Source organism: Dasypus novemcinctus, chromosome 16, assembly GCF_030445035.2.
Source record: "Dasypus novemcinctus isolate mDasNov1 chromosome 16, mDasNov1.1.hap2, whole genome shotgun sequence".
In the NCBI taxonomy this organism is placed as follows: domain Eukaryota; kingdom Metazoa; phylum Chordata; class Mammalia; order Cingulata; family Dasypodidae; genus Dasypus; species Dasypus novemcinctus.
The window spans coordinates 74,941,017-74,955,320 of NC_080688.1; the positions used below are offsets into that span (position 1 = coordinate 74,941,017).

Sequence of the window (14,304 nt, forward strand, 5' to 3'; positions counted from 1 at the left end):
GGTCCAAGGTGGGAAAGAAATTATCAAAGCCATCAAAAATAATAACAGAACACATTTAGGACCCGTGGCAGCCGCCCCTGGACGTGGGGGTTTCTGTGTAGGTGGGCATCTGTCTGTCCCCACTCCACCATTGCACTACCAGAGCTTAGCAGGTACGGAGGAGCTTGATAAATAATTCTTGGAGTGACAAATGAAGAGACTGCAACCACACAGGAAATAGCCAGGTCAAGAGGAGGATGATCGGCCTCCAAATATTGGTCAGGAGCTCTAAGTAGGATGAGCTGCGGATATATTCAACATCATACGTTCATATGACCAGGTGACTTTTAGGGTTCTAGAAATCTGAAGAGGTGGCAAGAGAAGAACTGCAACCCTCCTGGAAAGAAAGAGTTAAACAAGGTTTCTGAGGGGAAGATAAGGTATTCAGCAGGTGCAATGGCTTGTTTTACCCCCTTGGCCCCCACAGAGGAGCCGCCTGCCTCCAGGTCCGCCCTGCGGCCGCGCAGCCGCGCACAGCCCACGGGGAAAGCTGGGCTTTCCAGTCTTGCTTAGTATGTCTGACCAAAGGTGATGCTGACTTAGTGGACTGAGGTCGTGCCCTCCCTCCCCCAGAATCGATCATTTAATGTGACTTATCAGAAAGAGAAAGCACTGTTTACTTTAAAGCCCTGGATCCCATAAAGGGAGAGGGGAAAGCCTAAAGGCCACAGAAGCTGAGGGCTCCGGGCCCATCGCTGCCCCCGCACAGTCGCGGGAATGAGGCCGGCTGGAGGCTCCGTCCCGCGGGCCAGAGCAGGGGCCGGGGGCTGAGGGAAGCCGAGCGCCGACCGGGAGGTAAGTGCGTCGCCCCGCGGGCGCCCACCGCCTCAGCTCCGTCACCTAGGCCCTCTGTTGGGTGGCCAGTGCCGGAGAAACGTGTGAGCCGCTGACGGGTTTTAGAAACCCACAGGCGCCTCAGGGATAGGAAGGGTGGGACACACACCCTTGCAAGTGCCTGCGGGGATTATCCCGTTTCTTCAGAAAGTCTGAGGAGAACTGGAGACTTTCCTGGAGGTTCTTCTCGCCCTCTATGGAAAGAAAGGGTCCAGAGGGGGCCCTGGACTTTTCTTTCTGCCCAGGAGAATATCCTGGTTTACAACATACCAGGGCCTTCTGCCCTGGTGATCACTGAAATTGGCAAGTTGGTCTGACCTCCTCTTCCCCGTGCTTCAGAGCCCACACCTGCAAGGTGCGCTCTGTTTTGTTCCTCCGCTTCTAAAACACCCACATCAGAGTTGCCTGCCTCAGGCCTACTCGTACTGTTCTCTCGCCAGCACTTGGGACTAGCTGGACTCCTGCACAGCAATTCTCTTTAAAAAGTCTGCTGAGGCTTGACTGAGAATTTACCCAGTGATCCCTCTTCACCCCCAACTGGTAATTAACCGTGGACAATAGATGCAAGTAGGGAGCTTTCTGAATTCTGCCCTCCCCTTGATGGCTTTCAATGAGAAAAGAAATGCTGCTTTGCTCCCTATTGACAAGAACATTCTATTTTAAAATTTCCGCATGCTTTCAAAATGACAAGACCCAGAAGTATGATACTGACATCCATTGTCTTCATCTAGATGATAACAGCCAAAAGAATCAAACTGATGTGTTTAAATGTCAGTAAATGTGGATTTGGAGCTAAGAAAAAGCATCTCCATCTACATTTTGCTTTTTAAGAAATCTTCTCTGGCGCTGATGGGTTAGGTTTGCTGCAAGGTGACATTTCTCAGTCCCCAAAGTACTCATTTCACAGTTCTCTGGGTTGGCCCTAGAATATTCTTAGCCCCTGGGAAACAAAATACGAAAGCAAAGACAAGCTGCTCATACCCAGATCTGACCTGCGACTGAATAGGAGGCTTTGTGATATTCCTGGTACTTGCAAATATAAGATATCCTGCTGGGAGCTATGATGCACACAGAATACTTACAGGCTGATGAATTCCCCAGAAAGTTAGGCTTTGTAAATGCTTCCTCCTTAACAAACTCCCCCTCCCCCCTTATGAAAAGAAATGCATGGCATTAAAAGAGGAGCAATCCAAGGCTAGCTTGCTTTTCCTACTCATCATCCTAATGGGAAAACTGCCTTCTGAATTGACCACCACAGCTAGAAATGTCCAGAGATTCAGTCAAAGTTGGGAAGGTGGGAGAAGAGACCCTGGGACACTGCACACAGGTTTAATTTGTTGAGGGTTATTTTATTTTTTTTAATCTACTGTGGAAAATATATATGTGTATAACATGAAATTTGCCATTTTAACCATTTTGAACTGTACAATTCAGTGACATTCGTTACATTGACAGTGTTGTGCTGTCATCACCACCGTCCCTTACTAAAACGTTTTCATCATCCCAGACAGAAACTGTAAACCCATTAAACAGCAGCTCCTCATTCCTCCCTTCCCCAGGCACCTATAACCTCTGAGCTACTTTCTGCCTCTATATATTTGCTTATTCTGAAAGTTTTCATGTAATATACAATACAGACACCGTTTGTCCTTTGGTGTCTGGCTTATTTCACATAGCATAATGTTTTCAAGTTTCACCTTGTAGCCTATATCAGAACTTCATTTTTATGGCTGAATAATATTCCATTTTATGTAGTATATACAGAAATGTAGTTTTTAATTGACAACCATTTAGTGATTTCTAGCACTTAGCCTCTCTTAGGAAATCCCTGGAAGCAAGGCCCTGAGATGGTGGGAGATTTATGGGGGTGAGGCAAGCCGAGGACTTACCAAGCTAAACAAGATTCCTCCAAGCCTTTCTAAGCTGTAGAAAATTATGCTGGCAATTGAATAAGTCATCCTGATTAATAGCCAGCATCTTTGACTTGAGCTTTCATTTTTTGCCATGGGAAATAACAGGTGTTATTGTTTCTCATCCAGCTTATAAACTTGCTGTTTTTTTTAATTAACTGGCATTATTTTAATTCAGTTAAGTTTGAAAATACTAGAACGAAAGATTTTTTTAACTGCACAATGAGAAATGACTGTGAATTTTTCATAATAGCTGGGAGTAGATCCTAGCATTAGCCACTTTTAATTTTTAAAAATCAGTTCCATAGTATTGGACAGCATTTAAAAAAATGAAAACATTCTACTTGCTTGTTTGAACTGCTTTGTAAGTTGACAGAGTTTAACTATATCCTACAGAAACAATCAAAGAAGTGATAAAAGATGATGACTATTATATAAGTGTTTAAAACCTGTTCACAAGGTTGAGAACATAATAGCCACTCAAAAATATATACTTACTGACTGACACAATAATACCATTAAATTATTGTATAGTATAATAAAGTATTTCACTAATAATTTGCTAATTAGCCAAAGACCAATCTCTTAGCAAGGCACTAACTTTCTAAACTTGTTGCCAAGCAGTTTAAAAGTAGAACAGGTTACAATATCCCAATTTCAGATGAGTGTTTTGCAGAGAAGGGAATTTTTATTAAGGAATCTAGAAGGAAAAAAACTGCTTACAATTTTTTAAAGTTCTAACTACTTTTCTCATTATAAAGGTACTTCATTCATTGTAGAAATTAATAAATTCAGAGAATCAAAAGGAGAAATAAATGGAACCCAAATTCTACTACTCCAAGATAACAATTGTTGACATTTGTCGTTTTTTCCCTAGATATATATGCAGTTTTTACAGAAAGGGGATCACAGTGGGATTATTTTGTGAACTACTTTTTCACTCCATAAAATATCTTGAATTTCTTCCTAAGTCAATAGCCATTTTTCTACAATATAAATTTAAATGAGTGTGGTATAGCATAAATATATTATCCTTTACCTATCAGGTGAACAACCTTATGGGTCAGTCTTTCTACTAATACTTGACTTTTTCCTTAAGCTACATTTCTGGGTCAAAGAAATAAGAGGTTTATTTGGAGGAAGGGGTTTGATAAAATCTGTCTGTAACACATTAACTTCCTCCTCTCTTCCCTGTTTATTCTTCTTCCCCTTTTCTGTCTTCTACAGATTATACAAAGCCAAAAGCATACACAGCTCACTTGGAAGACGTGGAAGGCTGCTCGAACCCAGCCACAAGGTCTTGAGAAGTGGAATTGCCCAAGCCCCTCTCCAGTATGGAGGTAGCCTAGTAGGTCCTACTAGTGAATTATTGTTCACCTCTCCTTGGTTCTTCTCAACTGAGTTAAGAGATTTCTGGAGCCTGCTGTGATAGTTAACAACATCCCTTGAGTACTCAGGAAGTGACTATTCTTTCTAGGTCCCTGAGGAAAAGACAAAGGAGGATGAGTTTGGCTAAGTTGTTAGGAGCAGCAGTAGGGAATGGCAAGAACAGGAAGACATTAGGCATGGGACTAGGTCACCACAGGGTTTGTGGTAGCGACTGGGGCCAGTTGGAACTCTAGAGTTTGCATTCAGTATGCTTCCCAGAAGAATTGCCCAGATTAAGAGTTCCACCTGAACACAGCATGTCGAAAGCTTTCCTGCCATCTGGCAATGACCACCGCAAAAGGAGCGCAGTGTCATGGGTAAGGGCAAAGGAAGTCAGTCTCTTAATATGATGATAAACAACCAACCCAGTAAAAAAAAATTTTTTTTTATTTTAAAAATCAGGGTTCAACACTTAATCCCATACAGGCCGAGTGATTTTCCATCAGGGCTAATAACTGCACAATGGAGATTAAAGAAGGTGAATTTGTGGTCTGTATGCAAATAAGGGACATTTTTTTACTGAAAAATGAAGATAGGTTTGTTTCTAGTTGCTAAAGATGGGTCCGTTTTGTGGCTAAAGCCAGGCTTTAATCAAATGCCTAACAACTCAGTTATTCTGGAGGGAAAATAAACTGGTCCCCAACCCTCTCTTTTTCTAGTATTTGGGGAAAATAAAGGATTCTATAAAATGCTTTATTTCTTCTTGTTCTCCATTGTGGTCAGAAGTTCAGACACCAGTAAAGAACTGTTTTTAACAGGAAACCAAGTAAATGCAAAAGGGATTTATTCACAGAAGCCTCCCTTTTACTAGAAAATGAGTAGTATTAACTAAAACTGGCATAGTTTCCATGCACTCCATTTTCCTTCCTTCTTTACCTCCCTTCATCTCCCACCCACTGTGGAAAACTACTGTGGTATGAATCAGACTTAAAATCTGAGCCATGGTGGATGACTCTGTACCTAAAAGATACCACTGAGAATAGATTACAACACATCTAAATGCTCTATCCTCATACAAAATAATTACCATGTTCCCAGATTGCATAATTTACCACATTTGCTGCTGCTAGATTGGAACATGGGGTGAAGTGAAAGCCGGTGCAGGTCTAGCAACATTATTCTGGTTTACAATGTGGTCTTCCACTAAGGACTTGTTTTCTAAAATCCCTACCTTCTTAGGGTGCTTTCTCACTCGCCCTTTTAGTAAATCAATGCAAACAGATTCCACACCCATTTCCACAGGAAGTCTTCCTTCCTGTTGGCAGAAAGTCTTTGTGGTGTGGGAGCTGAACCTACAGCAGTGGGTCCCTTTATTAGCTCTACTGTCACAGGTCACAGAAGCCCTTTGTCTGTGGATTTTTATCTGCTTCCCTTTCTCGAAATGCTCACCACCCGTGATCTCTCTTTTCTCTGCTCAGGTCACACGTATGGCGCTGGTGAGTGTCCCTGATGCCGTCAGTGGCAATGTTGCAGCGTGGAGGTGAAGATTACCACCTTCACAGCTACAGATTTCCCTTAGCAGAGCTGTGGAGTGTGACAATGGTGTTTGTGTCCACAATATCAAACGCCATTATCACACTAAATAGCTACTGTTAGGCAATCCTTCCACTCAATAAATAACTTTGCATCTGTTTGGTATGGGCACAGAGGGCTCATCTGATATCCGTGCTCAAATCATTTGTAATTCTTGAATAAATCACAGTACTTTTGTGCTCGTAAATAGTACATCTATTTGGACTTGGCCTCTTACCCGCAGTTGTTAAATACTTTAGCTGATGATGAATTCTCTTGCTTTTCTGAGTCAATAAAAAGATTGCGATGTCCTTCAAGGTACCTAGCCCAAGACTGGGCACGCCATAATCATTCGACTCAGTAAGGTAGGTGGGTCCTCCTGTTTTCATCAGAAAAAAACTTACTAATAAACTTACACATGGCTTACCTGACATTTCAGAGATTCTAGAACATGTTTGGCTTCTATTGATTTTATTCAATTACCAACCTGAGTACAGAAGTATTAATGCTAGGTCTGCTTCCTATGTCTCAATGAATTGTGATTAGAAAATTATATTTCGACTGTGTGTGAACTGCCATAAGCAAATCTGCACATTCCAAAGCCATACCGCTTCTGGGGATGGTTGGACCACCTAGGTGCTCTGGTTTGGAACACATTCTCTCTCTCAGGTTTGTTTAAAGTTAAGGAGTTGTTTCTCTTTGTGCAGGGCTAAAATGTCTGTCCCATGACTTGGGTAAATCAACTAGTATACGTATACTCAAGTTGACGGGATTGGATAGACCATCAGAAACCAGTTCATTCAGTCATCAAAAATACATTGAGCATTCCCATTAAGGTTTGTGCAGGAGATGACAATTCAGATTTCCTACTTCCATAGGCATGCAGTTAGGAGCTGAGGCTCTGAATTCAGAGCATGCTGAGCTTGAGTGCTAGCTTTGTCACCTAAAAGTCATGTGTCCTTGGGAAATTTACTCAACTCTTTAAGGCCTCAGTTTCCTTGCCTATAAAATGTGAAAATAAAACACTCCATTACGTTCTTGTGGAGGCTAAATATGATAATGCATTTAGTGGCTCTCAATAAAAAAGCAAAAACAAAACCAATGTATTGAGGGGCTCCCACGTACCTGGCACTGTTCTAGGCACTGGGGATACTTTTAAATGAAATGTTTCTGACATGATTTCCAGACATGAGCACTCACCCTTGCCTCATAATTGTTCTGGAACACTGCCAATTGTTCTAATTATATTTATTAGGGAACCAAATGTGGAAAACTTTGCAAAATAACTCCAAGTCCCTTGCTGAAAAGTACCATATGAGTATAGTTTACATGTCTATGATGCCCTGAAAGTATTTGGATTCATGAGAAGCTTAGAAGAGGAAGCTCATTTTTCTCTGCCCAGCATCTCCTTCCACCTTCCTTTCTTCCCTTCTGGCAAGAGGAGAACCAGGCCCCCCTGAAATAATGTAATGCGCTGACGTTTCTCTTTTTGTCTTTTTCTGGATACAAGCACTTACTGAATTTATAGACATCTCTGCTATTGCACAAACCACTCCCTCACACATGATTGCCTTTGCACACAGGGCAAAGACAGCAGGTTTGGGGTCCCTTCCAAGACGGTAAATTGAGACTTAACACAGCTCTAGAATTGTCTGGTCATATAGTCATAATTCAGCATGGGTCTCTTAAATCTAAAGTTCTGTCCTTTATTGTAGCCGTCATTCATCTGGTAATTCCAGAAAATCTCACAATTCCTTTCTGAGTCGATACAGAAATTGGGTTAATCATACAAGTGTTTGATCAATTTCCTAGAATCCCCGTCTGCTTTGTCAACAGATTCTGAGGTAAAGCCTGTAGAATAAAAGAGGGATGAATCATTCAACAGTCCTTGTGGGTGCTCAAAAGTCAAAGGAAGGCAAATATTGCAAAACTCAGAAATCATGAAGTGAACAGAAAGGGAAAGAAGAGATAAGTGGTAATTTTGAGTCAGGAAATGGACATGGAGCAGCCATCTTAGTGACCTGAACAATGGATATGGCTCTGAATGTAACAGAACCTTCCCAGACTCAGGGAATGTACCAGAAGGTACAGAACCATTCCCAGACTCAGGAAAAATGTGAGGAGTTGCCTACACACGTGCCTCCTCTTGGCTCCCTGCTCGCCCTGAGAGTTTACTCAGATGGAATAATACAGGGAAAAACACGGACATTCTTAGTCTGTTCTCTTAGGTTGGCTCACTTAATGACTTATTGTTCCAGTGTTCTAGGCTGCCAAAAACAGCATTTCTACCTGAAATGGTTTGGAACTAACAATAGGAATTTATTAGCTTACAAGCTTACAGTTATGAGGCCATGAAAATGTCCAAATCAAAGCATCATCAGGATACCTTCTTCCTGCAGATGGGCTGCTAGCAATGCTGGATCCTGTCATATGATAAGGCGCATGGCGGCATCTGCTGGTCTCTCCCTTCTCTTCCAGGTTTCGTTGTGTCCAGCTTCTTGCTTCAGTGGCTTTACTGCTTTGAATTTCATTCTTTTCTAAAGGGCTCCATTAAGCAGATTAAGTCTTACACTAAATGAGGTGAGTCACATCTTTTTTTTTTTTTAATTAAAAAATTTTTTGTCTTTTTTTTTAAAGATACATAGATCACCAAAAAAGTTGTATTAAAAAATATAAAATGTTCCCATATAACCCACACTCCAACCCCTCTTCCTTCTCCCACATCATTAACCTCTTTCATTATTGTGGCACATTCATTGCATTTGGTGAATACATTTTGGAGCCTTGCTGCACCACATGGATTATAGTTTACATTGTAGTTTACACTCTCTGCCAGTTCATTCAGTGGGTTATGGCAGGATGTATAATGCCCAGCATCTGTCCCTGCAATATCATTTAGGACAACTCCAAGTCCCCAAAATGCTCCCTCATCACATCTCTTCTTCCCCCTCCCTGCTCTCAGCAACTCCCATGGCCACTGTCTCCACATCAATGATACAATTTCTTCCATTGCTGCAGGCAAAACAGTTCTATTGCAGAATACCTGTAAATCCACTCTAATCCATATTTCTTCCTCCATCCTGTGGAACCTGGGATGGTGATGTCCATTTTACTGCTAAATTTAGATGGGGCTTAGAACTTCTTAACTTAAGGTCCTATCCACAGAAAGATTCTACTTACAATAGGTCCACACTCACAGGAATGAATTAACTTTAACAAAATACTTTCCTGGGCTACATACAGCTTCAAACCATCACATTTATGATTCCTTCCTGCATTTGTTCTGCATCCAAGATTGGAGTCTCTTTCTTTCTACAGATCGTTAAAGAACACACATAGCAAATATTTGACTTCCCCCTTTTTCTATTTAAAATTTTTTTTATTGAAGTATGTCATTCATACATGAACATACATAAACAATAAGTGCATAGTAAAAGTTGTGAACTTACAAAACAAACATGCATATTATCATACAGGGCCCTGATACATCACCCTACCACCAATACCTTGCAACAAGGGGTATGAAGTCTGGGAGAGGGCAGTTCACAGCACTGACAGGGGCCCTGTGCTCCCCTGCTGGTCCCCCGTTGGGGCCATTTTCCTGTCTCCCAGTCATGATTGCCGTGTCCCCACCCCACTGCAAGAGCACTGCCTGTCACTGTGCCCTTTTGGTGAACATTTGATACAAACTATGAAAGAGCATTGTCAAAATACTACAACTTACTATAGCCCATAGCTTACATTTGGTGTATTTTTCTCTCAACCTATCCAATTATTAACACCCCACATTAGTATTCTGTATTTGTTATAGTTTATGAGAGAACGTTCTCATAGTCTGTTAACCACAGTTCGTCTTCCACCCCCAGGATTCACTGTGGTATACCTTGTACAATCCAAAGTGTACACTCAGTGGTTCTCATTTTCATCACAGAGTTGTGTTGCCATCACCTCAATTTTAGAATGTTTGCATTACTCCAAAAGGAAAAAACCCATACCCTCTTATGCCCTCCTATTGTTGTTCCTTAGAATTGATATATCTTCTTTGCCATTGCCACAAAAATATTACAACATTATCTATTCTCCATAAGTTACATTAGTTGTAATTTTTCCTGTGTATCACCATATTCGTAACACTTTGTAAAAGAAGAGCATTCTTATATTTATATTATTAACCACACTCTTCATCTAACTGAAATCACATTATGCATTCCTTAGATTATTCTCTAGCTTCCTTTCCACTGATATTTACATCCACAGACTATCCCTTTGAGCCACAATCACATCTATAAATCAGCAGTGTTAGTTATACTCACTATATTGTGTTACCATCAATTTTATTCATTTCCACACTTTTACAATCAACCTTATTAAAAATTCTACATACATTAAGCATCAGTTCTCATCTCCACCCACATTTTATCTCCTAGTAAACATACTCTAGGGCAGGGGTTCTTAACAAGGGATCTGTGAGCTTGAAATTAACTTTAAAAACCATTATTCTTGAGGTGACATGTTGGTGCAGGTGTGATCTATTTATTAACTAATACACAGTGTAGTGTGGACTTTGTAAGGGGCTCATGGTTTTCACCTGATAGGCAAAGGAGTCCGTGGAACAAAAACGGTTAAGAACCTCTGCTCTAGAGTTTACTCATTGTATTTAGTTCATGTTAGTGAGGACATACAAATCTTGTATAGATTTCCCCATTTTAACACCAGCTCTGAAAAATCCAGCTCCAAGTCTCTGATAACACCCTACTTCCCCAGCCCATCTTCATGGCTGCTCTGGGATAATCACTGCCAGTTGCCTCCAGTAAAGCATTCCTGGGGACACTTACTAACTCCAAATGAGGTTGGTAAAATGAAAGATTCCACTTGGAAGTGCAGTTAGAATCACACTTGACAAAGACATTCACACTGCAATGTCCTTGATGCTGTCACAGAGCATAGACGAAGTGCCAAGAGATTTTAATGACATGCTTCATTTCTTTCCATATGAAGAAACATTGAGTCTTTGATGTTATGATCTTTGTTTTTACTGGGAAAAATATTTCTTCTTATTTGCTTTGACAATTTGATAGTTAGTAGTTTATAGATAAAGAACATTTCATTGTTTAGGGTGGCAATGTGATAACATAAAGAGCTTGCTGCTTAAACTTTGCCACTTGCCAGCTGAATATAGTACAAGAGCTCCTGAAGGGGCTTAGTAGGGGTTAGAGATGGATCAGTATACATTTCAGCTATTGAAGAGGTGCAGAGAGCTGGTTGTCCTTCTCATGTGGGTGGGGTTATGTCAGGTCATTAGGCAGTTTCCTCCATTGCTGCCTCTTACCCTAGTGCTGAAAGGCTCCTCCAGGGCCACCAGCTGAATATCTCACTGCCATCAGTTTCCCACCCTTGGGACAGGCTCCAGAAGGCTGTTTGGGGCAAATCCATGGAAGGACTGTGGAGAGGTCAAAGGATGGGCATATCCACTTAATCTCTTGGATATCCAAACTTTCTGGAGGGAAAGGAAGGGTTCCAAATCCCAAACAAACTCACAGAAATGTAGATAGCTACAGAAGGTTCCAAAGGGCCAGACTATAAGAGCCTTATTCAGAGAGCAGGATCACCACATGTACTCTGAAGGCATCATCTTTAAAAATAATGTATGAGGGAAGAGGCTGTGGCTCAAGCAATGGGGTTTCCGTCTACCATATGGGAGGACTAAGTTCCATCCCTGGGGCCTCATGGTAAAGGTGAGCCAGGCCGTGTGGCGAGCCACACAGCAAGATGATGATGCAATGAAGGAGAGACACAGGGGAGCGTCAAGGCGAGATATGACAGGAACCAGGAACTGAGGTGGTGCAGGCAAAAGGGAAACTTTCTCTCACATTGGAGGTCCCTAGAATCAAATCCCAGTAAAGGCTAGAGAAGAAAACGAGAAGAGAAGACAAAAAGAAACAGACACAGAAGATCACACAGCAAATGGACACAGACAGCAAAAAACCAAACAAACCAAAAAAAAACAAAAACAAAAAAAACCCAGCAGCGTGGGAGGGAAGGGGGAAGAAAAAAATTTTTTTATATGAGAACACAAAGTTACTGTGTATTTAAAGTAGAATACAAAGATGAGTAAGAGAGATGCTCACATTCATTCATTCAACTAACATTCAACCATGTGTTCCAACAACATCTGTGAGAAGCCAAAGTTGGATAAGATGCTCTCCCTGGCACCTAATCTAACTTTAGTTAGAACATAGACTTGCAGGCCAGATAATAAGAACAGTATAGAGCTTCAGGCTCTTTGAAGTAGGTAGGGGACACTAGGGAGAACTAAATAAGGAAACATGACCTGGGGGAATGAGGAAGGCATGAATAAAAATAATAAGAGAAGAACACCCCAACAATTCTGTATTTCTGGCAGCCAGCCAATTAAAGAGAATTCATGATCTTTGCAAGGAAGTGTAAAAGTCTCTACCTTGACAGAGGCTGGGCTCCCTTCAAGTTTCCAAAACACTGCCAGCAATTGCCTCCAGAGAGCAACTGAACTATGAACCTGGATTTTATTTGTTGGGAATTTTCCCTCCCAAAAATGCAGCCACTCACAGAAAGATTACCCTCTTTTGAAGGTGGCTTAAACAAATAGGAGTTTATTCTTCTCACATCACAGTTTGGAGCTGCTGGCATTAGCTCAGGTTCTCAGGGATGCCATCAAGGGCCATGGGGCCACCACCTAGCATGTTGGCTTTTGTCCTCATGCCAGTCGCCTTTTTGCAAGATGGTCATTGCACCTTCCAGGTCAAAGATCATCTTTTAAATAAAAGAAATACATTAAACTATTTGGCAAGCAACTGGGGACAGGTGTGTATATGTATGTATGTGTGAAGAATTTTAATTTTTCAAAGGAGCTGGGTAAAATGCCTTTAAAGACTCCATCAATTTGGATTTTATTTTTCTGTTGTTATTGCTTTTTGTTTAAAGATTTATTTTTATTTAATTTCTCCCCCTGCCCCCATTTGCACACAATGTCTGTTCTCTGTGTCTGTCCATTGTGTGCTCATCTTTTTTCTTTTTGCAATTTTTTATTGTCTTTTTTTATTCTTTTTTTTTTTTTTAATAAATCTATTTATTTATTTATTTCCCCCCCCCTCCCCTGGTTGTCTGTTCTTGGTGTCTATTTGCTGCGTCTTGTTTCTTTGCCCGCTTCTGTTGTCGTCAGCGGCACGGGAAGTGTGGGCGGCGCCATTCCTGGGCAGGCTGCACTTTCTTTTCACGCTGGGCGGCTTTCCTCACGGGCGCACTCCTTGCGCATGGGGCTCCCCACGCGGGGGACACCCTTGTGTGGCATGGCACTCCTTGCGCGCATCAGCACTGCGTATGGCCAGCTCCACACGGGTCAAGGAGGCCCGGGGTTTGAACCGCGGACCTCCCATATGGTAGACGGACGCCCTAACCACTGGGCCAAAGTCCGTTTCCCTGTCTTTTTTTAAATATACACGATCACACAAAATGTTACATTAAAAAATATAAAAGGTTCCCATATACCCCACAGCCCACTACCCCACTCCTCTCACATCAACAACCTTTTTCATCAGTGTGGCACATTCATTGCATTTGGTGGATACATTTTGGAGCACTGCTACATAGCATGGATTATAGCTTACATTGTAGTTTACACTGTCTGCCAGTCCATTCAGTGGATTATGGCAGGATATATAATGTCCTGCATCTGCCCCTGCAATATCATTCAGGACAATTCCAAATTACAAAAATGCCCCATATCACACCTCTTTTTCTTCTCCCTGCCCTTAGCAACTCCCATGGCCACTGTCTCCACATCAATGATACAAGTTCTTCCATTGCTAGACTCACAATAGTTCTATAGTAGAATACCAGTAAGTCCACTCTATATTTTATTCCTCCATCCTGTGGACCCTGGGATGGCGATGTCCACTCCACCTCTAAATCAAGAGGGGGCTTAGATCCCACATGGCTGATGGATACAATTCTCCTGCTTGCAGCTGTAGACTCTCTCGGTTCCTTGGTGTGGTGGTTGACCATCCTCACCTCCCTGTTAGCTGACCTAGGTAAGTCCAATGAACCAGAGAGTAGGTGTTACAACTCTGCTGAGGCTTAGGGCCCAGCTGGCACATGGATAGTCCAGGATTCAAGTCTCCTGAGCATACACCAACCCCAGCACCAACCACAGGTTCAACAAAACAGACAGAAGAGGCATGTGTAGAGAGGTCACATCTGAGTCCAACTCCATCACACTCAGGAACATAAATTTCAAAGTAGGGCCAACTGGCAAGGCACTGAACTCCAGAGCCATCTGTCATGACCTTAGAATCTGTGTGTCTCCATAGCCCTCAGGAGCACCAGCACCTGGCATTGTATTTACCTTTGACTATCTCTGGGACCCTGCTGAGACCTCCTAACTCATTTTGAAGTCTCTTAGCCATACAAACTCATTTGTCTTTAACATTTCCCCCTTTTATTCAAGGTTTTTTTCTAGTTGCATCACCATCTGGTGATTGGTAATAATCCCTTGGCGCCAGGGAGGCTCATCCCTGGGAGTCAGGTACCATGCTGGGGGGAGGGT

General features: G+C 42.0%; 1 long non-coding RNA gene across 1 annotated transcript; it reads left to right on the forward strand.

Annotated features, from left to right (window-relative positions):
- Positions 1 to 488: 488 nt before the first annotated feature.
- LOC101411366 (uncharacterized) lies at positions 489 to 12,345 on the forward strand. Its single transcript, XR_187762.4, has 3 exons — positions 489 to 834; positions 4,011 to 4,123; positions 5,630 to 12,345. It is a non-coding gene; the product is annotated as an uncharacterized lncRNA (long non-coding RNA).
- Positions 12,346 to 14,304: the final 1,959 nt, after the last annotated feature.